The sequence below is a fragment of the Leucoraja erinacea genome, chromosome 14 (genome assembly GCF_028641065.1).
Source record: "Leucoraja erinacea ecotype New England chromosome 14, Leri_hhj_1, whole genome shotgun sequence".
Classification (NCBI taxonomy): domain Eukaryota; kingdom Metazoa; phylum Chordata; class Chondrichthyes; order Rajiformes; family Rajidae; genus Leucoraja; species Leucoraja erinaceus.
This window is the reverse complement of record NC_073390.1, coordinates 52,369,121-52,377,135: the sequence shown is the minus strand read 5'-3', so window position 1 is coordinate 52,377,135 and position 8,015 is coordinate 52,369,121.

Genomic DNA, 8,015 nt, shown 5'->3' with positions numbered 1-8,015 from the left:
GAAGGGCCGAATGGCCTCCTCCTGCACCTATTTTCTATCTTTATATGTTTCTATGACGTGGGGGTTCAAAAGGTAGCCTGATGATTCATGCAGTTCTTATGAAATGCCATCTTGTGTAATGTCATCATTAGCAGATTTAGAATTATTGTACCTACAGGTCAGGGTTGGAGTCGGGGTGGGATACACAAGGAATCAAGGAGTTGGTCTGAGTCGGGTAGTTTTGGGTATCGACTCCACAGCCCTGACAGTCGGGAACCCCCATCTACCTCATTGGAGACCTTTGACCGATCTTTAATCGTATTTGTATTGTATTGTATTGTATATCTTTATTGTCATTTTCCTGAGTACTCACATACCCAGAGGAAACAAAAAAACGTTGCTCAACCAGTGTCCATTCAGTGTGCAGTAAAAAATAAATAGAAATAAAAATACATATATCATGAACAAATTTAACACTCTACTAAACATCAACAGGCGTTCCGATCGGCAGCGGCACGACAGTGGCTCTGCTGCAGTGTGTCCAGGTTGGTGGTTGGTGCGCGATACTTTGGCAGGGGGCAAAGTCCGTTTATCAGTCTTATAGCCTGTGGGAAGAAGCTGAGGAGCATCCTGCTGGTTTTGCAGCTAATGCTCCTGTACCTCTTCCCAGATGGCAGGATGGAGAATATGTGATGCGATGGGTGGTAGGGGTCTTTGATGATGGAGATGGCTCTGCTGATACATCTCTTCCTGTATATGTCTAGCAGGAAAGGGAGTGGAGCACCAATAATCCTGCTGGCGGTCTTCACAATTCTGTCAAGTTGGTGCCGTTCGTACGCCTTGCAGCTCCCGAACCAGGAAGTGATGCCTGTTGGTCAATGTGCTCTCGATTGTCCCCCTATAAAAAGTTCGTAGGTGTGTAGTGGGGAGACCTGCTTTACGTAGTCTTCGGAGAGGGTGTAGTCGCTGCTGGGCTCTCTTGACCAGTGCTGTGGTGTTGGTCGTGGATGTCAGGTCATCTGACAGGTGGAGTCCTAGGAACTTCACGCTGCTGACCCTTTCCAACATCAGCTCCATGTGCAGAGGTGTATGGTGTTGTTTTCTGGTATTTCTCTGTACTAAATGCTGTACCCTTTATCATTTATCCGTGCACTGTCGATGCCTTGATTGTATTCCTGCCTTGTCTTTTCTTTGACTGGACACAAACAAAAGCTTTTCACTTCATCTCGGTTCACGTGACAATAATAAACCACACCTGCCTAAACTAAATACCCCCAAGGGCAGAAATGTTCGCCACTAGAGGGCGTAGCTAACTAAGTTTAGAGGGGGCCAAGTTTAACTGGCCTCCTCTAGTATCTTTGGCAGAGAGTAGACAGAAGTTCAGAAACTCTCTGTGGGTGCAGCAGCATCTAAGGATCGAAGGAAATAGGCGACGTTTCCCCTTTATCCTTAAGCTGTGACGGGTTTCGGCCCCTAACGTCGTCTATTTCCTTCATCCTTCACTCCTTAGATGCTGCTGCTGCACCCTCTGAGTTTCTCCAGCACCTTTGTCTACCTTCGATTTTCCAGCATCTGCAGTTAATTCTTAAACAAAAGTTTAATGGAGATGTGAGGGGCAAGTTTTTTTTTACACATGGAGCAGTCTGGGCCTGGAACGCATTGCCAGGGGTGGGGGTGGAGGTAAATACAACAGTGGTATTTAAGAGGCTTTTAGATAGGCACATGGAACTGTAAGGAACAGAGGGATATGGATTATGTATAGGGAGATGAGATCTGTTGAACTTGGCATCATGTTCGGCTAAACGAAAATTGTTTGCAAAATGAAACTGGCAATCCCTGTATGTGAGTGTGGTCAAAACTATCTGTAAAAGGTGCTCCATACACTTCTTGTTGGCATTTTTTATTTCGTACTCCCAAATAGGATCAGACCTACGTTTTTCCAAGTTAAATGGTCATTACAAGCTCATGGTCGCCCAATTATAGGAAGGATGTCAACAAAATAGAGAGAGTACAGAGGAGATTTACTAGAATGTTGCCTGGGTTTCAACAACTAATTTACAGAGAAAGGTTGAACAAGTTAGGGCTTTATTCTCTGGAGCGCAGAAGGTTAAGGGGGGACTTGATAGAGGTCTTTAAAATGATGAGAGGGATAGACAGAGTTGATGTGGACAAGCTTTTCCCTTTGAGAATAGGGAAGATTCAAACAAGGGGATGACTTCAGAATTAAGGGACAGAAGTTTAGGGGTAACATGAGGGGGAACTTCTTTACTCAGAGAGTGGAAGCGGTGTGGAATGAGCTTCCAGTGGAAGTGGTGGAGGCAGGTTCGTTGGTATCATTTAAAAATAAATTGGATAGGCATATGGATGAGAAGGGAATGGAGGGTTATGGTATGAGTGCAGGCAGGTGGGACTAAGGAAAAAAGGTTGTTCGGCACGGACTTGTAGGGCCGAGATGGCCTGTTTCCGTGCTGTAATTGTTATATGGTTATATGGTTATTCTCCAACACATAGACCTCAACCTGGACTCCAGATCCTGACCAACTTTTACCGCTGTACCATCGAAAGCATCCTGACCACCTGCTTCACGGTATGGTACAGCAGTTGCACCGTAGCGGACAGGAAGGCACTACAACGGGTGGTGAAAAACCGCTCAGTACATAATCGGTGCCCTGCTCCCTGCCATGGATGCCCTCCACCGAAAACGGTGTCTGAGACGGGCCGGGAAGATCATCAAAGACCCCTCACACCCCAACCATGGACTGTTTGCCCTCCTCCCATCAGGGAGGTGGTACAGGAGCCTCAGGTCACGTACTAGTAGGATGAGGAACAGCTTCTACAACAACACCATCACATTGCTGAACTCGGAGTCCCGCCGATAGATTTCTCCAGTCTCTCCGTCCACATTGTTTGCTTATTCTGTATTTTTATTTCTATATTGCACTGTTACTACGGACTGACGCTAAACTGCATTTCGTTGTACCCATACTTGTATCTGTGCAATGACATTAAAGTTGAATTGAATTGAACCGCCTGGCGCCTTGACTCGCGGATGGCCAGCTTGGCCAGGCCCAGGAGCAACCCAACCAGGACATCTTCAACCTGGACTCCTGGAGTGTTTGTTGATAACTCTGCAAGCTTGGGGGGGCCACTGTCCACGCAGATACATCTAGATTATTAACAAATACAGAACAAAGGTGTTTGTACCGAACTCTATAAGACATCGCCCGCATTCATTCTCCAAGTAGATGCAAATACATTCTCTGCTCATTTAAACTTTACAGCTTAATTAACTGTGTATGTTGGCGCAGCGGTAGAGTTGCTGCCTTACAGCGCCAGAGATCCGGGCTCAATCCTGACTACGGGCGCTGTCTGTATGGAGTTTGTATGTTCTTCCCGTGAGCTCCGGTTTCCTCCCACACTCCAAAGAGGTACAGGTTTGTGGGCTAATCGGCTTGGTAAAATTGTGAATTGTCAGTAGTACGTGTAGGATAGTGTTCGTGTGCGGGGATCACTGGTTTGCACAGAATCGATGGACCGAAGGGCCTGTTTTCACGCCGGATCTCTAAACTAAAACTAAATCACTACACCAAGGAAACGCATTGGTATCAGAACAATTGTATATAAACTAAATGCTAATCTTTTAATCATAAATAATTTGAAGTTAGTAATATAGGTTTGGAAAAATCTGATTTAACTGTCCTCCATAATTTTGTTACAGAGAAAGATTTGAACATTAGGGCTTTATTCTTTGGAGCGCAGAAGGTGAAGGGGGGACTTGATAGAGGTTTTTAAAATGATGAGAGGGATAGACAGAGTTGACGTGGAAAAGCTTTTCCCACTGAGAGTAGGGAAGATTCAAACAAGGGGACATGACTTTAGAATTAAGGGACAGAAGTTTAGGGGTAACATGAGGGGGAACCTCTTTACTCAGAGAGTGGTGGCTGTGTGGAATGAGCTTCCAGTGAAGGTGGTGGAGGCAAGTTTCTTTTTATCATTTAAAAATAAATTGGATAGTTATATGGATGGGAAGGGAATGGAGGGTTATGGTCTGAGCGCAGTATATGGGACTAGGGGAGATTATGTTTTCGGCACGGACTAGAAGGGTCGAGATGGCCTGTTTCCGTGCTGTAATTGTTATATGGTTATATGGTTATTTGCCAGCTAGCCAGCTGGAACAGTTTTGTAGAACAGATTTATTCTAATAATGCCCCTGTCCCACTTAGGAAACCTGAACGGAAACATCTGGAGACTTTGCGCCCCACCCAAGGTTTCTGTGCGGTTCCCGGAGGTTTTTGTCAGTCTCCCTACCTGCTTCCACTACCTGCAACCTCCGGGAACTGTGTGGAAACCTTGGGTGGGGCACAAAGTCTCCAGAGGTTTCCTAAGCATAACTTTACAGTTTTCTTTTAATCCCATGGCCATTTAATGGGCTGAGAAAAGGATCATAATTTTTTTAAAGTTCTTTTTTCAATTAAAACATTAAAAATGTCTGGATAAATCACTGAAAACAGTCGGGGACAGTATTTTACCATTTACAAGTCATGTAGCTGATCCAAAAACTAATGTCATCTCTGGATTGTTAATTTAAGAACCATTGACCTCTCTCTGGTACAACTAATGCATAACTTCAAGTGACAAAATAGCATTGATCAATTCCAAATATGTGACATTGGCCTGACAGAATATTGAATATTTAATTTGCAATGAAATATTCAATAAAGGTTCAGGGTTAGAATGGGGAAGATTTAATAGGAACATGAGGGACAACTTTTTCACTCAGAGGGCGGTGGGTAGGTGCAAAGAGCTGCCAGAGGATGCTACAATAACACATTTAAAACACAGGCAGGTGCAGGGATTGGAAAGGTTTAGAGGGAATGTGTAGGAAGGAACTGCAGATGCTGGTTCACACTGAAGATAGACACAACAGCTGGAGCAACTCTGAGTCTGAAGAAGTGTCACAACCCAAGTCAAGTCAAGTCAAGTTTATTTGTCACATACACATACGAGATGTGCAGTGAAATGAAAGTGGCAATGCTCGCGGACTTTTGTGCAAAAGACAAACAACAAAACAACCAAACAAATTATAAACACAATCATAACACACATATTCTTTTACATAATAATAACAACCCAAAGCCTCACCTATTCCTTTTCTCCAGAGATGCTGCCTGACCCACTGAGTTACTCCAGCCTTTTGCTCCTATCTAAGGTTTAAAGGGATGTGGATAAAATGCTGGCAAATAGGACTAGTTTCGATAGTGTCTAGTTTCGATCTTGGGCAGCAGCGACAAGATGGTCTGTAGGGCCTGTTTCTGTGCTGTATGACTCTATGTATGGTTAGTGTTTCCAATTCATAGAGATGTATGTACCAGTTGTTGCAATACATGACCAGTTTGAAACTCAGTAAACAATTACATCCTTAGAAAATATATATTTTTTTAAGTTTAAACAACTGGTACATACATCTCTATGAATCCGGTGGGCGGCGCGACTCTGGTCAGCAGCGGCCTCTGCAGCCTGTCCGCGTTTTATTATTTTCTGTCTGTGTTTCTATGTAGTTTTTGTTATTTTTTGTTGGGGTGTGTGTGTGGGGGGGCGGGGGTGGGAAACTTTTTAAATCTCTCCCTGCACGGGAGACCCGACCTTTTCTCGTCGGGTTTCCGTTGTCGTTGGGGCCGCAACGAGGAGCGGCCTCCAACAGGAAGAGACCAGGGACTCTGGTGCTGACGACTCACCGTCGCCGTCGCGGGGCTGGCCGAGTCCGGAGCGGGTGGAGCGGTGGTGGAGCGCTGCTGCTGCTGCGGCCCGACCGGAGAGTCGGAGGCTCCAACGGCAGGTCTGTGGACGGCGGCACTGGGAGCCCGCGGCTCCCTGGAGGGAGACCGCTTTTCAGGGCTCTTGCAACGGCGACTTCTCCCGCCCGAGTTGCGGGGTCGAAGAGCTCCTGGAGCGGGGCCTACATCACCGCTCCGCGCAGCTTGGAATGGCCACGGGACTCTGCGAGCGCACGCCGGGGGCTCTAACACCAAGACCCGGTGTGCGACCTCGCACCACCCGGCGTGGCTTTAATGGCCGCGGAACGATCGCCATCGCCAGCCGGGGGCTTTGACTTTGACTCTGACATCGGGGGGGGGGGAGTGCAGTGGAGAGATAAGTTTATTTGGCCTTCCATCACAGCGATGTGATGGATGTTTATGTAAATTATGTTGTGTTGTTGTGTCTTGGGTCTATGTGTTTGTAATGTATGGCTGCAGAAACGGCATTTCGTTTGGACCTCAAGGGGTCCAAATGACAATTAAATGTATCTTGTATCTTGTATCTTGTATCTTGTTATAAGTTCTGGGAGTAGTATTAGGCCATTCGGCCCATCAGGTCTACTCCGCCATTCAATCATGGTTGGCTCTCAAGTCAAGTCAGGTTTATTCGCCACGTACACATACGAGATGTGCAGTGAAATGAAAAGTGGCGATGCTCGCGGACTTTGTGCAAAAAAAAACCAAACTACAAACAGAATGGAACAGAATCACATATTCACATATTACATATTTGTGGGAGGGGGGGATGAAAAAGAAAAAATACAGCAATTTTAAAAAGACACCACACAACAGTAGAATGGTACATTAAAGTTAGTCCCTGGAGAGATTGGAGTTTACCGTCCTAATGGCCTTTGGGAACTCCATAATGGCTCTCAACTCCATTCTCCTGCCTTCACCCCATTACCCCTGACACCCTAACTAATCAAGGTTTAATTATAAACTGAAAAATTCAAATAAGCACTTTTCAAATAGGCTACGGAAGGACTCCACAAAGTTGACTCAGAGGAAAGTTTTCACTGGTGGAAAAGTCTAAAAGTAAGGGACAATCCATCAGGGAAATAAGGTCACCCATGTAGGCAAGAATAAATGTCTTCTCTGGACGAGTTGTGAATATTTTTGAATTTCCACCAGAGGGTGGGCGGCGCGACTCACGTCGCAGCGGCTTCTACCGTCCATCTGTCTTATTATTATTTTTTGTCTCGTTTCAATGTAGTTTTTATTTTTTTTTGACGTGGTGTGTGTGTGTGTGTGGGGGGGGGGGGGGGGGGGGGGAGGTGGGGAAACTTTTAAAATCTTTCCCCTGCACGGAGAACCCGACCTTTTCTCTGTCGGTTCTCCGTTGTCGTTGGGGCTGCAACGTGGAGCGGCCTCCAGCAGGAACGACCTGGGGCTCCAGTCGCGGAGCCTGTGGACCTACTCACCATCGCAGAGCTGGCCGAGTTCGGAGCGGGTGGAGCTGTGGTGGCGCTCGGCTGCGACCCGACCCCCAAAGATTCGGAGACAGAAACACCGGGAGCCCGCGGGTCCCTGCTGGGAGACCGCTTTTCGGGGCTTCCGCAACGGCGACTTCACCCGCCCGAGTTGCGGGGTTGAAGAGTACCTGGAGCGGGGACACTTACCATCGCCCGGCGCGGCTTTGAACGGCTGCGGGACTTTGCTAGCGCCCGCCGGGGGCTCCAACAACAAGACCCGGAGCGCGGCCTTGCATCGCCCGGCGCGGCATTAATGGCCGCGGGACAATTGCCATCGCCTGCCGGGGGCTTTGACTGACATCGGGAGGGGAATGGGGAGTGCAGGGGAGGGATAAGTTTTTGCCTTCCATCACAGCGAGGAGGAGATGCGCTGTGATGGATGTCTGTGTAAATTGTGTTGTGTCTTGGGTCTTTTTTTCATGTGTGTATGACTGCAGAAACAACATTTCATTTGAACCTCAATGGGGTTCAAATGACAAATAAAATTGTATTGTATTGTATTGTATTGTATTGTATTGAGAGCTGTGGAAGCTGAATTAATACATATATTCATGGTTAAATTCAATTTTTAACCTGAGGGTAAGATGGGGATTATGGGTATCTGGAGGAAAGTGGTGGCCAAGATCAGATCCGCTAAGATTGGTTGAATTACAAAACAGACTTAAAGGGTTTTTAGTTCAGGGAAACAGGCCCTTCGGCCCACCAGGTCCGCGCATTCCAGCGATCCCCGTACATTAACACTATCCTG